This window comes from Protopterus annectens, chromosome 9.part0 (genome assembly GCF_019279795.1).
Source record: "Protopterus annectens isolate FY-2018-M chromosome 9.part0, PAN1.0, whole genome shotgun sequence".
Taxonomy (NCBI): Eukaryota; Metazoa; Chordata; order Ceratodontiformes; family Protopteridae; genus Protopterus; species Protopterus annectens.
Window position 1 is genome coordinate 756,057,212 of NC_056743.1, and position 22,075 is coordinate 756,079,286.

Sequence of the window (22,075 nt, forward strand, 5' to 3'; positions counted from 1 at the left end):
AGTCATCTTGGATATTCCAATTTCTCCATACTGCTATGCGTACCCTCAGGAACCCCTATCTCACCAAACAAGTTTATCATATCTGCTGTGACTTTATCAGAGCCTACTGTTTTCCCTGACTTCATTTTCCTTAGTGCTGTTCCTACATCTTTGGGGGGGGGGGGTGGCGGCTTCTCCTCTTCTCTCATCTTAGGTTGTTATTGAGGCAGTACAGCTTCTGTGGGGTTTTCTTCATTCAGGAGCTGCTGAAAGTATGCCTACCATCCACCTTTGCTTTCCTGTGGGCCGGTGAGCAGGTTGTTGCTGCAATCCCTTAAGAAAGGTGCTTGACTTTCTATTTTATTTTAAAGCATTTGCCTTGCAACCTAATATAGTCTTTTGTGCTATCTGCTGAGTCACTTTCCAGAAACTGGTAGAGCTTCCCTGATGCCTAGTTCTCTGCTATTGCTACTCCTTTCTTAGCCTGTTTGTTAGCCAGCCAGTACTCCTTCCTATCCTGGTCTTTCTCTTTTGTCTCCCACTTTTTCTTGCACTCTTTCTATCATTTGATAACATCTATGACTTCTGCGTGCCACCATCAGCTTTCCTTGTGTAACTTATGTGGCCAAGACATGTATGGACATATCCATTCTATAGTTCTCACTGTGTTGAGCCGCTGACATTCTTCTTTAACTCCACTTGTTTCCTCCTCTTCTTGGGGAGCTAGAGAACTGAGTAATTCCTTGAACACCTGTGCTTCCTCTCCAGTCAATGTGCATATCTTCAGCCTTGTCTCTTTTGACCTGCACCCACAGCTGTTTGTGATCTCCAGTGATTTATGCTGCAGGTTGATGGTTTCACTGGGGATGACAGTGCAATCTTTGATTCTACCCCAGTGCCCTTTTATTACAAGGAAGAAGTCAATCCAAGTTGCATGCCAGCCCCTTTTGTATGTGATCTCATGATTGTTTCTCTTGCCATGTCCTTGTCAGCATCAAGCCATTTGTGAAACAGAAGTGTAGAATGGCCTTGCCTTTCATAGGTTCATAGGTTCATTTCTTGTTAGGTTTATGGGTTCATAGGTTCATAGGTTAGTACTAGGCTAACTGCCCTTGTGAGCCATTTTAAGCCTAGCCAATTATCTCTTGTGAGACTCAAACCCTGCATCTTGTGTTTGTAAAGCAAACACCTTAACCATTAGGCCACCCTCCCAACCCCATCCTGTTGCTGTTACAACAGCTATGTGGACCCAGGTAGTCCTCGTATCCTGTTCCTTCTATCCTGATATATGCATACAGTTCATCCATTATCATCGCCATGTTATGTCATTCTCCTTTATCTAGTAGGTCCTGTAACTGCTTTCTTAGCACATTATTTTCTCACAATCACAAAGCTGCTGTGGAGATAGGTTGAGATTATGAATCCTGCCCTATCATTACACTGGAGTCTGATTGACATGAGTCTGTCACTAATTCTAATAACATCCTTAACCTTCTTATGAAGCCTCTCCCTCACCACAATTCCAACACCATTTCTATCCCATCCTTCTCCTGAATAGTAGACTCTGGATTTCAAGCCAAGTACCTTTTTTGCACTGTCCTTCCATCTTGTCTCCTGGATACATCCAGCCTCCTCCCCTCATCCTGTCACTGAATCTACATTAAGTGTAGCAATTCATAGTTCATGTTTGGCAGGCTGATAGGTTTTACATCCAGCTTTCACTCAACAGAACTTTCTCAGGTAACCAAAGTTGGGCAGCTGGACACTAGCATGTCAGCAGGCCAGTAGCTTATTGACCCAGGGCTGCTGGGATTTATGGTGGGCACATATTGGCCAATAGGAGCACATAAACTTCTCCTCCCATTAACATATGTCCCTGGCATAGGTTGGAGTACACAAATCCTCAACCTACTTACCCTTACCCATTTGGTGACATTAGTCAACATGGCTGAATGTCCTAGAGCCATATTTTACAGAGTAGTTAGGCTTCCCACAGCATTCATTCAAGTCTTTATCTGTTATTCTCCTATCTTGAGGATACTGATCATCACAGTAGTGTATGCCTGTATAACTCTTCTCCCTACAGGGCATGATCAAATGTCTGGGTTGCTGCCTATAGCTCTATTTTCAGTGAGTTTGAGATGGAAATACCCAGCATATTTTTGGCAGAATGCAAACTCCCTACTTGCATTGACCTGTTGTCAAGATCAAACCCTGTACTTGTGCGTGTGAGGCAAACACCTTATGCCAGCTGGTCTTCTGAGGTTCTAGATGAATGCTTGGAAAACTGAGAATTAATGGCTAAAAGAGGAGAGGTGCCAGCATGAAGTGCTGTGGGAAACAAGTGACTTACATACTCTCTTCTGAGGCACCAGAAACTTGCACAGTGTGGTCCTGATTCTCAGATGGTTTACTATTCTTCTTAGCACATATAGGGTTGCTTTTTAAAGCACTTACCTATTGTATGATGCCAGCATGAGGAATAATGTTGAAAGCCTTGGCCGGGTCATTATAGATTGTGTGCACTGCTTGGCCACCATCTACAGCCTCTGTTACCCTTTTGAAGAAGTTTATCAACTTCAGTAGTCAGGTTCTCTCTCTCACAAAACCAAACTGTTGAGTGTTAAGTCAAATAAGATTCTTGATATTGTAATTTATGAGGTCATTTGTAATGCATTCTGTCACTTTGCAGGTAAGACTTACAAGACTGATAGATCTGTAATTATCTGTGCTGATCACAAGGTCACTCTTATCACAGGGCATCTCCACTACAGTGTACACCTCATCAGGGATCAAACCAACAGGGAAGAAACAGGTCATACAGTTTATAGAGTTGTCTGTAAGGGCTTGTTTAAAAATATTAAGGATTAGGGAACCAGGTATAAAGTCAGGATCCATAGAGGAAATGCATTTGGTCTTGTTAACACGTTTCATAAATGATCACTAGAAATAAATGGGGAGTAATGATTTCAGGTATTTTAGAGCTTTAGAGAGAAATCTTGTGGGTGAAATTGGTGAGACCTTTGTTTGGAAGTATGTTGGCAATGCATATTGGGCAAAATAGGCAGCAGCAGTTTTAAGAAGTTTAGACTAGTGTATGGTACAGAAGGATTAATGGTTATCTTTGTCTTCAAAGGCTAGCCTAAAGTCATGGGCTCCTTTACAGGACCTGATAGTGTTACTCAGTTTTCTTACAATGGTTTTGATATTTTCTTGATGAGATGGATTCTGGATCTGCTATATAATTTAACAAGTTTCTTTCCTTTATTGTACAGTTTTCTTATGGTAGTGGGCTACCAGTGTGTTTTTTTTTCAGTTTCCCACAATACTTAGTTATAGCAGGGGCTAACAGTGTTATACATTTTTCTAAGTGGGTGTAGAATTCTTTAATAAAGCTAGCTCTACTTCACCATGCATAGTGCCCCCACCATGCAGCATTGGAGACAATGTAAGAACTACAGCATCAACAATTCTGTTAGCAAAGGCAGCAAAGGACTACAACTGGAAATTTAGATTTGTGAGAATCACTACTCCTCTGGCTTAAATCCGTTAGGGCTACATGTGGACCTTTTGCTGTTTTGAAGAGAAATGTCTAAAGTGAATTTTTCCTGGATTTACAGTTGCCTGTCTTTTCATTGCATCTGTTTGCGACCTTTGGAGCTTGTAAAACAGATAATCCTTTGTCTGGAGAGGCCCCACTGCACCCTTGTGGCAGGAAGGTGCAGTTTGGACTGATCTAGCTAGTGTTACTGTTGCAGGACTGTGTTTAGGAAGTTTAGATTGGATAAGTTGAACTTTGGCTGTTTCCTGTTTTGCTGCTTTACAAAGTCTGTGTTTGAACCGATGTGACCTTGTTTGCTCCTGTTTACTCATCACACACTAATTTATTTATTTATTTGACATTTGTTAACTGGGTTAGTCCAAATGAGCCAAAGGCCCATTTTCATTGGACACCCAAGGAGATGAGCTCCAGTTAATTTGCAATCTTATAAAAGTTAGCAACAAAACAAAAATGGTCAATTGTACAGAACATATAACATGAGGTATATAGCTACAGTTTACATCACTGTGTACTGTTTTAGAAAAAAAAACAAATTAAACTACAGAAAAGTACAATATATGAGATACACTCATAGTATTTAACAGAAAGAGACATGGTGCTGACATAACTATTATGTTTCTAATGCTGGAAGACTAATATAGAATTACATGACAGAGAGAAGAGGAGAAAAAAGGGGGTGACATAAATTAGATCAGTATGTGATTTAGTAGTCATGTGGGGCTTAGATATGGGCAGGTCCAGGTCTTTTGCAGATGGTGTTTAAACTCATGTTTTGGGGAGATTTGTCTTGTATTAAATGGAAGTGTGTTCCCGACATGGGCTACTGGGAGCTTATAAAGGGACTTAACAATATTCTTGTTAGGTTTGTAGATATCAAGGTGTTTGTTGGTTGTGCGAAGGTGATGACAGTGCTGTAATAAAATACTAGGTTAGAGATGGAGGGACAGGAAGAGGGATCATTCAAAATGGAGTGGATAATATGTAGTTGATGAAGTAATAGTTGGTTAGAGAATTTGGACAATTGGAGTTCCTTAAGAGCAAGACAGTGATGGGAATTATAAGGGAGATTAGTGGCAAATCTGGATATTTTATTGTAAGTTTGTTCAAGTTTGAAGAGTAGAGTAGTTTGAATATTTGTAAGGATAGGGGCTGCATACAAAAGACAAGGTAATTGAAGAGACTGGGTTAGGTAGAGTTTGGAGGAAGGTATGAGGAATTTCTTCTGATTTCGATAGAGTAAACCAAGTTTCTGTTGAGTTTTCTTTATACATTTTTGGATGTGTACATCATATTTTAGTTCATCAATAGTGGTGCCAAGTAGACTGGTATGGAGTTCAGGTTTAATGATGGTATTATTGACAGAAGTTATGGAAAAGGAGGATTTGTGATGTGCTAGTGTCCTAGTAGAGAAGAGAAGTTCAGTGTTTTTAGGATTAAGTATGAGATGATTGTCAGAGCCAAGTTTCAGCTGAAGAAAAGGTGTACTGAGTTAAAGCTAAGAGATTGGGTACACTATGTGAAGTAGTAATAATAGTAGAATCATCAGCATATTGTAGGAGTGTTAGGTTGCAGACAGAATGTAGATTGTTAGTGAAAATATTGAACAAGAGTAGACCTAAGATAGATCTTTGTGTAATACCAGTGTTGACTGGAAGAAAGGGGGAGAAGACAGTTTGCCAGTGAATGGATGGTTGATTATTGGTGAAGTAACTTGAGAACCAGTTTATACAGGAACAAGAGAAATGGAGGTTGGAAAGTTTAGCTAGAAGTCTGGAGTGAGAGACAATGTTGAAGGCCATAGATAGATCAAAAAATAAACAGGAGACTAACATGTTATTGTCTCAAGCCTCAGCTACTGTTTGGGTGAAAAAAAGCAGTGCAGTGGAATTGTGGTGAGGTCATAAGCCATGTTGGGTGAATGTAAGTAGATTATTATCAAGCAGGTGTTTGAGTAACTGGGTGTGAATACACTTTTCCTGAATTTTAGAGATGGGGACAAGATGGCAATGGGCCTATAATTAGATGGATCTGTAGCGTTTCTGCTGTTATGAAGAGGGGTAGTGTAGAAAGATTTCCATATATGAGGGACACTGGCCTCAGTTATGGAATGATTTATGAGTATGGAGACAGGGTAGGCAATGGATTCTGCATCAATTTTGAGAAAGTAGGAAGGCAGTTTATCAGTGGAGGGGGAGCAAGGTTTGAGTTTGGAAAGGAGAGATTTGATGAAGGAGGCGGGGACAGGTTTGAAAGAGAAGGTATTGAAAGGGGTTATGTTGGGGGATGAAGGAGAGGTGGAGGAAGTATTACTGTTTTGTGTATTGAAAGGTGTTCTGTTGGGGATGAAGGAGGGAAGATAAAGTATTAATATTTTGTGTAAGTTTTTGGATTGTTTCAATGAAATAGTTGTTAAGGAGAGTGGCAGTTTCAGTAGTTGAATTACGTGGGAAGGGAATGGGAGTTGGAGGGTTACCAGGATAAAGAAAAATCTGCCATAGCCCCCATTTACATACATCCAGGAAATATTCCCATCTTTAAGAACACACTATCCTGGCTTGCTCAATATATGAAACCATTATTCTTAGTGATAACATTGATTGGGCTATTCTCTCAACTACAACATGATTAATAGAAGTCCAGAATTTTTGGGGATTTTTATGTGGGCCTCATTGGTTGGACCAGAAAAATGTTTTTCTTATCATTGTTAATAAGTTTTTTGGAAAGGTTGTACCTTAGAAGTAGAATAGGGGACTTATTTTTGACCCGGGCTTTCCAGATACTGTTTCTTTTATGCATAATGGCACAGGTATGTTTTGTGAACCAGGAATCAGAGTTAGATTTTATTTTGATTTTTTCTGATATGTGCCAAGGGGTTAAGTATGTCTAGGAATATTTTATTAAAAGATGTTACTGCCTCGTTGAGAGGGAGTTGTTGAAGGAAGGGCCATTTTATATTAGACAATGTGGAGTTTAACGTATCTGGATTGAACTGGGTGAGTTTCAGACATTCCCTGTAGAGGTGTATGTTTGGAGAATCTGTGGATATAGGTATGGCATTAGTCACCAAGAGAGTTAGGAAGTGATCCAGTGTTATGATAAAGGTTGGGATTTGAGCTAAGAATCCAGTCCAGGGTAGCTCCAGATGTGGAGTTTTTGTTAGTCCAAGTAGGAAAGGATATGAGTTGCTGGAAGCCATGAAGGTTGGCACTATGACTAGGATATGTAGTTGAGAGTATAGCCTAATCAATGTTAACATCACCAAGAATAATGTTTTCATATATTGAGCAAGCCAGGATAGTGTGTTCTTAAGGATGGGAATATTTCCTGCATGTATGTAGATGGAGGCTATGACAAATTTATTATGTAGATTTATGTAACAATTTATGATTAGGAGTTCTGCAGGCTCAAAGCTAGGTATAGAAATGGGGAGTAGAGAAAGATTGAGCTGTTCAGTGTAAAGGTTGGCAGCACCTCCACCCCTCTTATTGGTTCTGTGAAAGTGAAAGATGTTATAGCCTGATGGTAAGATTTCTGTGTTTGAGATTTGGGGTTTTCGGACAAGTTTCAAACAGAGTTAAGATATGGGGGAGATTTTGGCAATCCAGGAATGCAGTTCTGTGATTTTATTTACTAGGTTTTGGATATTTAAGGAGAGGATTTGTAATGATTTAGGAGACAGGGGGAGGGTAGGGGGGATGACTGGGGAGGAGAGGTATGAGGTGTATATTTGAGGGTGAATAGGGGCTGGTGGTCCTGAGCTGTGTTGGATGTCACCATCCAGGAGAAGTGTTATTGAAAGTAAGGTATGTGTGAAGAGGCTTAAGATAGCAGTACTTCTAGGTTTAGTAGAGGTAAGAGTGGTGTTTGGAAATGTATTAACCTTGCAAAAGTGTGAAGGTGAGATATGAGAGAGAGATGGAGTGATAAGCTGTAAGTAAGAGAGAGTGCTGGTGATGTGAGTGATGAGAGTTGGGGATAGTGTTTGATAGTAAAATGGAATGTGGCAAGAGCTTGAATGGAGAGGAATAGGAGGAATGAGGCAGAAAGATAAAGAGGTATATTGAATAAGCAGTATTGTTTGAGAAAGAAGAGAAGAGTTTAAACAATAGTAGTATGTTGTTCTAGTAAGGGATTCTGGGGATATAGAGGAGCTACTAATGTAAAGTAAGTGACAAGGAGATAGAAGAAAGGTCAATTGATGTGGAGGGGAGTACAGTAGTAGGACTAGGAGGAAGGAGATTATGGAGGGAGTGTTGACAGTTTAGAAGAGTTGTTAATTGATAGGGAGGGCTAATTGTCCAGAGGGGAAGAAAAGGTGTGTCACTGAGAGAATAAATATAATGAAAGTGGGCATGGGTGGGAATGGGGGTAGGGTAGGGGGGCAGATTGAGCCTGAGTGTAGTGAGTTGACCCAGGTAGAGGAAGGCAAGAGAAATGAAAATAAAAACAATCAGTCAGATAGTGAATATGTATATAATACTCTACCCCCCAAAAAAAAACTACAAGTGAAGGAACAAAAGTTATGTTTATGGGCACAGTGGTCTGGTGCTTTTATGACAGGACAGTGCACTTAAGTTGTACATTTTTACTTTTAAACTAGTACAACAAAAATATAAAAATAAACTAGAGGGGGAAACGAACATTCACCGAGTAATCCCTGCAAGTGTGCAAGCCACAGAACACAATGTTGTATAAGACAGAAGGCAATCACCTACTTTGTGTTAAAAATTTGGCTGTTCTTCCCAATTCTATCAACTTTTTTCAGGTGTTCTTTATATAGGACAGAAAGGAGCCTGATGTGGCGCAGATTAGCAGAACAGTAGCAGAGACAAAAAGAGGGAAAAGAAAAGCAGCTAGTTGCAGTTATACAACATAAACGCTCAAAGTAATATAAATGTAGGCATGTCTCAAGAACAACCTTTAACAGATGTTAGATATTAGCTTGTCCCAGTGAAAGGTCCATACTACATGTTAAAAATGTACATGCTGACTTTATCAGCTACCAAATGATATAGTATGTATTTACAAGCTAATAACACTGAGAAACAGGAAGCGGCTATGGCCTGTTCTTACAGTAATGTACTAAATCACACAGATAAGTACAGTTAAAGCATAATTAACCAAGTGGCAACAATAGGTAACATTAATATTTATTTATTTTTATTTTACAGTTGTTAACCAGTATAGTCTGACTGGATACAGGTCCATTTTCAGTGGAGGCCAGGGGAGAAAAGTTCCAAATGTACAAACAGGTGTAAATACAGTGAAAAATGTTAGAGAATTTTTCACATAATTCAAACTTGTTTAGTGCTATTTACACACACAGGTATATGTTATTCACATAAATTATTACATTGTTTTATAACAAAATTGTGGTTTATTTAATGATATGTGCACAGAGGTACATGTTTTTTTCTCACGTACACACAGGAAGGCTGGAAGTTGGAGGCTGAGGAAGAAGTAGTTAAGGATTTCATCTTAAAAAGGAACATATGTATAGTACGATGGTTACCAGATATGACTATAGGCCTAAGTTTAAAATGTTTTCCATTATGTGGGAGAGGCACAAGATTTTTAAACTGTTAGAGGATCAGAGTTTTAATCTTGTAATGAGGTTCATATAAGTAGATTGTGTCTGAAAGGAGGTTAGTCAGGGTTTGAACAGGGACAGAGCCAATGCATTTTTAGGTCATTTCTAAGGGATTTTTTTGAATTGGGATAAGGAGGGGTCTGTGGTGAGTTCTGCAGGAAGTAGGTTCCAGTTTTTTTTCCAGCAGAGTTAGAGAATAGTGAATCACTGGCTGATTTGTTGGTTTTAGCAGTTTGTACTAACATTTTGTTGGCAGAGTGAAGAGCCATTAGGTTACTGTAAGGGGTGATAATATTTTTCAGTATGGGTGTACTGTCTGGTTGGTAGAGAATTTTGTGAACAACTATTAGTTATATTGCAGCTGGTTGGTAATTCTAGCCAGTCTAGTGATTGCAGGTTAAGACAGTGATGGGTTCTATAAGCTGATCCTGTGGCAAAGCTGGAAATGTTATTGTAGCACCTAGTAAGTTTACTGAGGTTAGATTTGCTTAGGTTTACGAAGACGGGTGAGGCATAGAGAAGAGCTGATAGCAGATGAGTGCGGGCAATAACAGTTCTAGCAGATGGGATTAGGAATTGTTTAATCCTGTATAAGGACCCCAGTTTTTTATTAACTGTTTTAATAGTTTTGTCTATGTGAGCATCAAACCTAAGGTTATTGTCGATGATCACACCCAGTACTTTAGTGCTAGGTTCTGGAGAAATTATGGTGCCATTATAAGATGTTATGGTGAGAGGAGGTGAGGGTACCTTTTGAGTATGGGAGAAGGGTAATAGTTTGGTTTTATTTGGGTTTAATAGTAGTCGGCGACCAGTTAGCCAGTTCTCTACCTTGTTAAAAGTGATTTGGGTCAGGGATTGTAGGTCTGTTGGGGAAGTGGCAGAACAGATTAGTGTAGAGTCATCTGGGTATTGAATACAAGTTGCATCTGGGATGACTTTATACAAGTCATTAATGAATATGGAGAATAGGAGGGGGCCTAGTATAGATCCCTGTGGGACTCCAAGGGTGACTGATAAAAGGAACGATAGGTTATCCTTCCATAGTACAGCTTGTTGTCTGTCACTTAGGTAAGAATGAAACAAGCTGATTGTTGCTCATCTATGGGGAGTGATTTTAATGTGTCTAGGAGTAGTTGATGGTTTACCATGCCAAATGCCTTAGATAGGTTCAAACAGAATAAAAGAAAAAGCACGTAATGTAGAAAAAATACAAATATTAAAGAAAACACGTACTGGCAAGCACACTGTCCAGTGGAATGGAGAAGCGCCTAGTGAACAGGAACAGTGATTTAAAAATGGCACATCTGCAAGCCAGCTCCTAGATGTAGATTCCTGATGGGATAGGTGAGGGGAGGGAGATATACATAATACGTGGGGGGAGAGAGGGTGGGGGAGAGAAAGGTAATGAATATGTATGACTGAGTACCTGGCTCAGCTGGAGGAAGGCAAGAGAAATGGGGAAAAAAAATATGTTAGTCTGATTGTGAACAGGTACGTAACACTCTTCCCAAAAAAAAAAAAAAAAAAAAAAAATATTAAAGCACAGAATTCTGGTATTTCATAATCTATGATACCATCTGGTGGCCAGAAAGGGGAACTAGTACAACAAAAATATAAAAATAAACTAGTTCAGTACTGCACAGCGGGATTGCCAGTTACATACAGATGCCTGCTCTCTAGTCTCTCAAATATTACCTAAATCAGAGCTCTTCACACCTAAACCTATTAATGCCTGCCCCTGCTGTATCTCCTCTTCAACTGTTATATCCAGACCAACCCTGGAATTCATGAAGTTCAGCGCAAGTCCAGCATAAGGCTTGTGCCAGTCGTGCGGCGTATATATGGAGTAGTCGCGCCATATGCATATTAATGAAGGTGCGCAGCCGGCACAGCCACGTGCATAGGAAATGTGCACGAGTACAAGGAGCGTATCGAAGTTGTGCAGGGAGATGTGTCAATGTCAGCTGTCGTGGAGCAACCTAAACTGATGAATATTATATTCCGCCAGCAATAGTAATCGTACCTATCAGTGTCCGTGGAGACTGAAACGTATGCAAAGCAGAGTCCCTGCGAACAGAAAAAGAAGAATCAAACACAAATGCACAGTAGGGAATAACAGGTCCGTACCCATGAACAAATGACATGAAAACCGTGTGCCTGTAGTCCAACTTAGTGTTGATAGCTATACCATGTGGAAGTGAAACGTATCATATGTTAGTGCGCCGCCAGTAGTTATGTCCATTCCAATGGAGAGAGTCACCAGCCGACCCATAATGTGAGGGAGGGAACATAGATGTGCAGATGTGTCCATAACAAAATACACGAGGATAAATGTAGATATATGTAGTGACCGTATGTCTGAATCATATCCCACAAGCCATGTAATAGTCACATACAAAAGGTATGTCCGTATTTCACATACCAAATGTGATAGGAAATAGCATATGCATGTAAACGAAACAGAAGGAGCATATAAACAGCCATAAAAATACGGACACATGTAGACCGAAAGGAACAGTATGATCTGTACCGTCGACCAAGATTACCACCTGTCCCACTTTGCGAGCAACAGTCCCTCTTTGGGCAGATGTGTCCTAACACAAACATGTAAAACTGGCAAATGTCCAGAGAATATAGGACATAATTCTTCCGTAGACATCATGCAATAGTTGCATTAAACATATTTCACTGGACGTATATTACATAAATGTCATAACAAACAGAATAAGATACTGAAATGCTACAAGAATAAGCTTAGATATAGGCAAGAATTGTAAGTTCTATCTGCCGAACTGACCGTGGGTATGTGTCGGCCTGTAAAATATGCTGTGTTCACCACAACTGTCACAGTAGAGTTGCCACCTTTACAAATGGCCAAAGTGGGACATGTTTGGCACAGAAATCAGATTTTACAGGCCGACACATACCCACGGCCAGTACAAAGGACAGAACATAACTGTTTTGCCTACAGAAAAGCGTATTCTTGTAGCATTTTAGTTGCTTATTCTTTTTCTCATAACAGTCAGGTATTTCAGATACAGAATAACTGTTTAATGCAACTATCACATACAATATAAGAAATAAGTTTGTCCAAAAATCTCAGGACATTTGCCATGTTTACAATTACATGTCAGGACACAACTGCCCAAAGAGGGACTGTCCCTTGCAAAGTGGGACAGGTGGTAACCCTATGTCACACTGTGGCCAACTGAAAAGGTGGAAACACAACCATCGACTGTGAGGAGGCATTGTCCACAACAGTCGGACATGTGTAAGGAATAGCTTGGACATAGGAAAAGGTGCCATCTTACCAATGAGTAGAACAGGCTGGCAAAATCCGTAAGGCAGCTGTATAATCCGAACGTGTATGTGACACAGTCGAATGGGTAGTACCCGGATACACCAACCAAGTAATGAAAGTGAAGTATGGGCGTGTACCTATGTGCGTGAGGTATAGCATGTGGAAAGCAAACATGGCAGGGTAGGCCACACAACCATAAAGGTACCCAACACATGTAGGGTAGTCAATGTGTAACTCTGGCCGTGTCATGGGCCAACAACCAAAGTAGTGCTCTATGGGGTGTGAGGAATTCGCGTGTGAGGGGTGGGTGTTTAATGGTAAATTCCTCAAAGGCGATACTGTGTTGTATGCAGAAAAGGTGAACCGGAGGTGTATGAGGGGGCAGTGGGTGAAGTGGAAAGAAACACAACCTCATGTAGAAACATCTGCAAGACAAGCAGACAGGCCATAGTGTAGAACAAAATCCCACAAACATATGAATATGGAAATATGCGAGACAAATGTATAGATACGGAACCGACACATACCCACAGATGGGTCCTGATGGAACTGGCCATAACAAAAGCAACACACCTGGATGCATAATAGCCTACCCAGCATACCCTCTACAACACACAACCTGCCACCATACCAGAACATCCACCAAATCCAGCCGTACTTGGTCCACTGGTTTGTTGCAGAAACAGCTACACACAGTGACCCTTACGCATATGCAGTAGGTATTGTCACCTTAGGCAGTGTCAGGATTGCAAACCATGTATCCGCTGCATGTAAAACCCCCTGCACATTTTTGTGAAGCCACAAAAATCTTCGTTATCTAACTTGTTTTGGTCTAGTCCAATTTTTGGGATATCCCTCATGGGATGACCAACTTGTGTAAAAAGTAGAATGGGTATGACGACATGATGTCCAATCCAGTAGATATCTGGACACAAGTCAGAATGTGCAGTGGAGGTCCATGATACTGTCCAGCCCTAAGTATGCATGCATAACCTACCACCCAGGATAAAATACCTTCCCGTGACGCACGTGTCTAGACACGAATAGGAGGGAGAATATAATGCACACATTTGCAAAGTGGAAAACGACATGAGGGTGAGGAAGACACTGACGTAAACAGGTCAACCCTGATCAAGTGTGAGGGACACTGACTGTGTGCAGTTGTGACTGACCATACCTGTCAACCTGTGTGAGCAAGATATCTGGACAGAGCCGTGAATATAAGTGAGACAAAGGTCCAAAAACAGGGGCAATCTGTAAAGATAGCTCTTAGAAACATAGAATTTGATAGAATAACAGTTTGCACATTGACATTAATGTCTGGAGTATGAAGTCTGAAACCCAACTGTCTGTCAGCACGTTCCAACTGCAGTCTTTAATGCTGAGCTACTGCTGTGCCAGAACACAACAGCGTATTACAGAGGTCCGTGCCATACCACTAAACTGTCCGGATATTCACAGAATGACTAGTCACCACATGTCCCACTTTGCGAATAACAATCCCTCTGTAGGCGGTTGCGTCCTGTGAAAAAAATCAAGACATAGCAAATGTCCTGAGAGTTTAGGACAATGTTATTTCCTAATTTACTTTAATAGTCGCATAAAACACTTATTTTATATATGAATCCTCAATATGTTATGTGAAGTAGCGTAAGCAATTCAAATGTTACTAGAATAAGCTATTATATGTACAAAAAAGGTTAAAGTTCTGTACTATGCACGGCTGTAGGTATGTTTTGTCCTGGAAAATCTGACATCTCTACAGAACATGTCCCACTTTGTGCAGTCGAAAAGGTGGCAACCCTAAGAATGACTACAGGTTCGCCCCATTGTGATGGTGTGTGCCTCCGACAATCTGCACCAGTGTGGTAAATAGCTGAGGATTGACGTCACAAATAATGAGAAATATCCTGAGTATAAGACTCCACAACCTGCAGAAAAGTCATGCTAATGCAAAACCTAGCATTCTATCAATGTTCTAAGCTTGTAAGAGCAATTGTTAAAATGTGTCCCTAATTGTCCCCCCATCATGTAGGTTTTGCGCAGGTGCGGTGCTCTAAGAGGTTGAGAGGTATGGTCCGTACATATTTACAGGAACAGTCCTTCACACTTGTGTAATGTACAACTGCTTACTTGTAGTCACTTCATGTCCAAAAATAATAATCCCCGTATGACTGTATACAGGTAATAGTCAAATGTGAATGGGAACACCCCTCACCGTAGAGTATGGACTGTAACAACCCCACCCATAATATGTAATGCCAACAGAATAAGCTGCTGACAGGTGCCCAAACACCTGTGTCTATAAACACAGGTAAAACTACAAAACAGGGAGATAATCCCTGTCCATATGCTTCGTCTGACATTTGATCTCAGCCAGGGAAATTCCGTTCACCGGGTGGACAAGCCGAAACCCAGATCACTACATGAACACCCTGACAATCAAAGACCTGTATGTGGCTGGACTATATACCTTGGTGTTCTGCATATCCTTGGAGTGATTAACAATGCAGCCGGAGTCCACAGCAGTAGGCAATAGGGAATGTGTAATATGTAGTACTGTCTTTTTCCCAGCAGGAGAATGGATGCCTGTGTTGTAGGTGAAGCGGTGAGGCGTATGTTGATGCAGCTAAGTACTATGGGTATGCGTATCAATGAGGGAGAACACCAATAAAATAGTGGTTCCGGTATCCGGCCAACGTGAATGCAGTCCCGGTTGACCTACGACCACTGCACATATAACTTGAAAGTGTAATGAAAGCATTCGTGCTTTACACACATTTAAATATGTAAAGGTGAACGTGTGTTTCGCAGTAGTCTGTAAACTGGAATACAGATATGTAACTGTTACGGTCAGAATTATGAAAGTTCACGTAAGCACAATTATCTATGAAACATATGTAACCCACAATAAGGATATTCAAGCGCGCCTGTGCGTGTGTAATCCGCTCACAGAATAGAAAATGAATGGTGTTTTCCCCACGTTCTATGTACATGGCTCATACCTGTTAACCCCATGAAGTACGAAACCGGACAAAGCCATGACAACAACTGGTACAAATAGGGACAATCCCCAGATATTGCCCTAACAAACATAGAAAGTGGATAGAATAACAGGTGTGTCACTAGCATGGATTCTCTGAAGGGTATGAAGTCATAACCTGAAATGTTTGTCATTATTTACCAACATCAGTCTTTAATGTTATGCCACTAACTTGCCAGATAGACACAAGATTATGAAAAATGGACCAAAGATAAGAGGCAAACAGCTGTACATGCAGCGGAAATCTGTACAGTTGAAAGGTATGATATGGAGATATATATACACATATATCCACAGACATAATCCAAAGCAAATTACGAGATGAGGAATTTACAGACATATGTATATATGTACATATATATCTATACACACACAATATATGAATAGATATATACACAACAAACATATGTCCCTGTGCATATAACACATGTACATAAATAGGTCATGGTATAGCTAATATGGATAGACAGACAGACATGCATGAAAGGAGAATACACCGATGGTTTCCAAACCATTGCTCCGAAAGTACCAGTGTAACAGGGCCTGCAAGTTCTACACGTTAAACATGAATATAGGTGTCCTTTGCAAGACCCCAAAAATTGATCCTGTATGAAGTGCGAACCATCATTGAAGCAAAAGAAGTCACACCTGCAACTGCGATATAGGTGTACATGCAACAGTAGCAGGTGCAAGGGTAATAACACATGGGCCGATTGAATGTATGACGTACAAGCTGATATCCGCAGAGTGAGGAGTGTTCTGAAGTATCCTCACACTTTATTATCGCTCACATTAAACATGTCTAATGGGTACTGTGGAGGTGTGTCAAGTATGGGAATCATGGGTATGCAGAACTGGGCCAAGGTGTTGGTTAGCACAGATCTATTAGGTACGCCCCATGGAAGTGATCTATATACCTATGTAGGTATAGCACACACCTATATTCTCCAAAAAGGTGCAACCCATCTACTGGATATTGTGTAAACCATAGGGGGAAGACGTAGGGACCTATATAAGTGTCATGCAGGCGATTATCATGGATGGACATGCGTACGACCAAGATGGTAACCATACCTGCCAGAATGTCAGAATAAGACAGCTGGACTAAGGCATAGTACATGACAGACAAATAGGGACTATATTAAATATACCTCAGACAAAGTCAGAACGTTGATAGAATAATTGTGTAGTGAGGAATACGAATGTTATGAGAGTTAGTAATCATGAAATAGAAATGTCAGTCATGATTACCTAACTGCACAGTCCGTCATGGCTTGCCAGCAATCTACCAGAAAGGCACATTATCATGACAAATGTAACAGAATCATAGGTCAAACCCCAGGGCGTATACCCATAATGTATACAGGTGAGAGGTATGAAGGTAACCCGTCCTAATGAAATGTACAGAACTAGTGATACTAGGTGGACAGGTGGGAAGAAAGACGTCAGGACAAATGACAAAACATGTACAAGTCATAAGCATGTTTGTCCACAAATGTGAATTACAAAGTATGGCCTGTGAAAGTCAATGTGGAAGGTTAATAGACTCAAAAGACATGTGTCCCTCAGGGTGTCATGCAGTGTCACTGATACAGTGTCCAGTCCCCAATACTCGTACATGAGCTCTGCCACTGACAGAAAGCACAAATACCGGCGTACACATAAGGTACATGATGGAATAATTAGTGTGGATAAGCACCTGTTGGCCTGTGTGAGGAATATAAACCTGTGGGTGGGTGTGTCCTACAATAGGAATGTAATGGTAACTGGCCTGTGATGGTGCCATGTATTGTGTGTATTGGCGTAAGAAAATTGATGTCCAGTATCAGAAACATACCTCGCAACTGTACGAATGTGCAGATGTATGCCTAATATATGTGGTGTATTCCTCTCACAATCTGTACCTATCTGCCAAATACCTGAGAACTGACATCATTAAATAATGATAAACATATGTGTTTAAGACCCCAAATCCTTCAGAAAGGTCATAGTAATGCAAAACCTATAATACTGTCAACCATCAACGTTTGTAAGAGCAATATGTAGACTCTTCCCCTATCTGTCCCCCCATCATGTTAGGCTTTGTACAGATGTTTTTCACTAGGAGGTTGATAGGTATGATCAGAAACAGATACATGTCTGAGGAAACAGCATTATCGACCACAAGATAACTCAGAAGGTTTGAAAAGCGTTGCAGTAGGAAGTTCATTCGTAGGTATGTGCTGACATGTCAAATGACATAGCAGTCTACAGGAAGTACCTATAGGGTGTCACCTTTACCAATGATGACAGTGGGACATACCCACAGCCATGCATACACCACAAATAGACATAGCACACAGCAAAGCCTAGGCCATGATACACAAAGCCTCCGGTGTGTATGGAATGAGTGAGAGTACAGCAAGGAAAGATGACTGCCAGGCTATTCAGCAAACACCCGTAGGGGCGTGTAAGACCGCCCGTAACACGAACATTGCATGGACAATGTTGGGATTTGCAACATACCCCATTTGTATGTGTAAGCTATGCAAATGATGTAATTACGCGCTACATGAAACAGTAAGCTGTCCGTGCAAGAGCAGAGTTATGTGCAGAAATGTACCTGGATGTTATGTGACTAATGTTTTGCACGTTGCTAAACGGAGCAATGACAGCTACAAATACGGTATGAATACAGTCGAAGAAGCATGCCAATGTCCAAGTCCAAGGCCAGTGGCGGCTTTGTCTATTGGATATCAATGAACCAGTAGTTGTCCTCCCCGATCCCTGGTGTGGAAGCGTAGCGCAGCTCCACGAGAACGCGCTGCGCTTCAAAACAAGACATATGGATAATATACATACAAAATGTAGGTTTAGTTAGATGTTAGTACACCATGCAGATGAATGGCAAGCTGGAGCCAACATGGCTACTGCATACTGGTACTTATGTGTGGAAGCACTCTGTCAGAGATGTAACGAAGCATTTGTAGGCAATGTGAGGCAAGTGAGGCTGAAAATAGTGAATCACAACATGTCATGCCATATGGGCCAAGCCTCTACATTGTAGTGTAGGTTAAGGGGACTATTAGAGTAGAGGATAGGTGACAACATGAGTGTGTATGTATAAAACACTGTAACCTCACCGGAGCAGTGTTGCATGTGTGCTGTCAGTACTCAGTGGAAGAGGCATGTCATGAGCTATAGGGAACATCAGGAGACTGACGACATATGCCATGGATACCACCGATGTGACTTGCAAACCTGCCCACAGTTTGTCTGTGCCCATGCGCGCCAGTAAGCCCAAGTAAGCATGTGTGCGTGCATGTTAGCCCATGTGCATATGTGGAGTGTGGAAGAACGAGTAAGCTATGAATGGTGAAGCCTGTGTAATGTCGTGTATGTGTTTGTAAGCATGTATACATGTGTACTACACACATCACATACATACTGCACACACAGACACACATGCTGCCAATACTACACACATCAGTGAAATGGCACATGGATGGAGAATACATCATCAGAAGTAACAGTGGTGTAAACTATGCTACAGTGATGGTCATAGCTGCAATGCATCATGCCCGCTGAAGTACATCTGGAAGTACCACACTGTGTGTTAACAGCATGCGAACATCAATACAGTGGAATTAAGCCTCCGTGTGCAGCAGCACCAGGTTAGTCAGATCCTGCATCACTGTTACACATCACAGGTGGTGGTACAGGGGACATCATATGCACAGGGTGTGGTGTTAACATGTCCAGATCTGTCATATAGCCATCCAATGTACACGTAGGTGTGTGTGTGTGTGTGAGGGACAACTGTTATTGCATGGACCAATGGTGGTGCAATGGGTGTGTGTATGTGATAGCCGTAGCTGTTTGTGGTAAGTGTGTGTGTCTGCATATACACAGGTACAACATGTGTCAGCCATATACAGGAGGTTGTGGGACAGTCACAGACCATACCTGCCAGGCTGTAGAGATCCCCATTACTGGCCATGGGCACCCCTCCATGCATCCAACACAACCCAGTCCTGCACCTGTCAATGTCAACACATACAGTCCTGGGATCTGTACCACAACCTGTGGATAAACGTGCGTCTGTAATGTTAACCTGAGGTGCATAGAATTGACAGTTACTACAGACGGATATGAGCCATACTCACACTCCAATGTAACAACCACTGCTGACTGTTGCCGAGATCTGCATACGACCAGTCAAAGGTGCTGCACTAACACTGTTTCCAATGCCCGTGTAATACCCAGCAACACAATAACCAGTCACTACACATGTATAATCCATGATCACTATGGCATACAGTATGTGCATTTCCACAGAGCCACAGCAGATGTACATACATCCAAGGTGCTCACATACAGACAATGCAGCACAGTCAAGAGTGATAATCCCAGCATACATATCTATATACAATATACATTATATATATATATAAATATATATATATATATATATATATATATATAGATATATATAGATATATATATAGATATATATATATATATATATATATATATATATATATGTAGATAGATACATACACACACACACACACACACACACACACACACACACACACACACACACACACACACGTGACAGGGTTTGCAGCAGAACATAAACGTAAGCACTGTACCACACGACAGCATTACGCAGTTACAAAACGCGCTACCGTGATCAGTGGATCACATGATTCACACAGGCACACGTCTAACCTGCAGACAGCAGCATCAAAGGCAAAGACGCCGCACGGATGTTATGGAGAGTGAATACTGTAAAAGCAATGTACTGTTGTCATGCAGCTGGAAACACACACACACTCTTGGCAGGGCTGGGAGTCAAACATACACCTAACTGCCCTAACACACTGCAGCATGACGCATTTACAGAATGCGCTACCGAGATTATTAAGCACAGCAGTCCCAGAGGCAGACATCTAGGTGCGTGTCATAATCCGCAAAGACGTCGTTAGGAAACTGTTGTGGTGTGCGGCATCTAAAAGCAAGACTGAGTACCCAGGTGGATGGGAGCATGCGCGCAAACACACACACTTGGCAGGGCCGGGAGTCGAACATACACCTAACTACCTTAACACACTACAGCATGACGCATATACAGAACGCGCTACTGAGATTACTAAGCACAGCAGTCCCAGAGGAAGACATCTAGGTGCGTGTCATCATCCGCAAAGGCAAAGACGTCGGTAGGAAACTGCTGTGGTGTGCGGCGTCTAAAAGCAAGACTGAGTCCTCAGGCGGACGGGAGCATGCGCGTAAACACACACACACCCACACACACACACACACACACACTCACTCACTTGGCAGGGCTGGGAGTCGAACATACACCTAACTACCCTAACACACTACAGCATGACGCATTTACAGAATGCGCTACTGAGATTACTAAGCATAGCAGTCCCAGAGGCAGACATCTAGGTGCGTGTCATCATCTGCAAAGGCAAAGACGTCGGTAGGAAACTGCTGTGGTGTGCGGTGTCTAAAACCAAGACTGCATCCCCAGGTGGACGGGAGCATGCGTGCAAACACACACACACACACACACACACACACACACACACACACACTTGGCAGGGCTGGGAGTCGAACATACACCTAACTACCCTAACACACTACAGCATGATGCATTTACAGAATGCGCTACCGAGATTGCTAAGCACAGCAGTTCGAGAGGCAGACATCTAGGCATGTGTCATCATCCACACTGACAAGGACGCTGACAGGGATTGTATAGAGAGTGATCATTCTGAAAGCATACAGACATATTACTGTCCCACGGTACACGTAGACAATCACACGGCAGTGGTGTGATCATGGCAACGTAAGATGTACGGTGCACCATGACAACATGACATATTCAAGGGATGCCCCATAGACAGTACACCCTTCAAGATAGTCGAACAGTGTGTACTCCATAGGCATCCATCGTGACGTTGAAAATGGACATCTGTTGGCTGGATGACCACCATGGCTATACAGGATGTCAACGGCCATGCACAGAAGAACATCACCGACACAAGGTGTCACTGGGCATGGCCACACGCTTAGTAATACACATCCATTCGGACTGTACTGTGTGTCGATCTACACCATCATACTGGGCATGCTCACACACTTAACAGTTGCAAAGGGCCGTCTTGCATGCGGACTGAGTCTCAACTCTCAAGGGTTCAGTTGGGACTGTCATGTGTGTCCATCTACACAACAGCATACTGGCCATGCTCACACACTTAGCATTTGCAAAGGGCCGTCTTGCATTTGGACGGAGACTCAACTCTCAAGGGTTCAGTTGGGATTGTCATGTGTGTCCATCTACACAACAGCATACTGGGCATGCTCACACACAGCAGTTGCAAAGGGCTGTCTTGCATGCGGATGGAGTCTCAACTCACAAGGGTTCAGTTGGGACTGTCATGTGTGTCCATCTACACAACAGCATACTGGGCATGCTCACACACTTAGCATTTGCAAAGGGCCGTCTTGCATGCGGACGGAGTGTCAAATCACAAGGGTTCAGTTGGGACTGTCATGTGTGTCCATCTACACAACAGCGTACTGGGCATGCTCACACACTTAGCA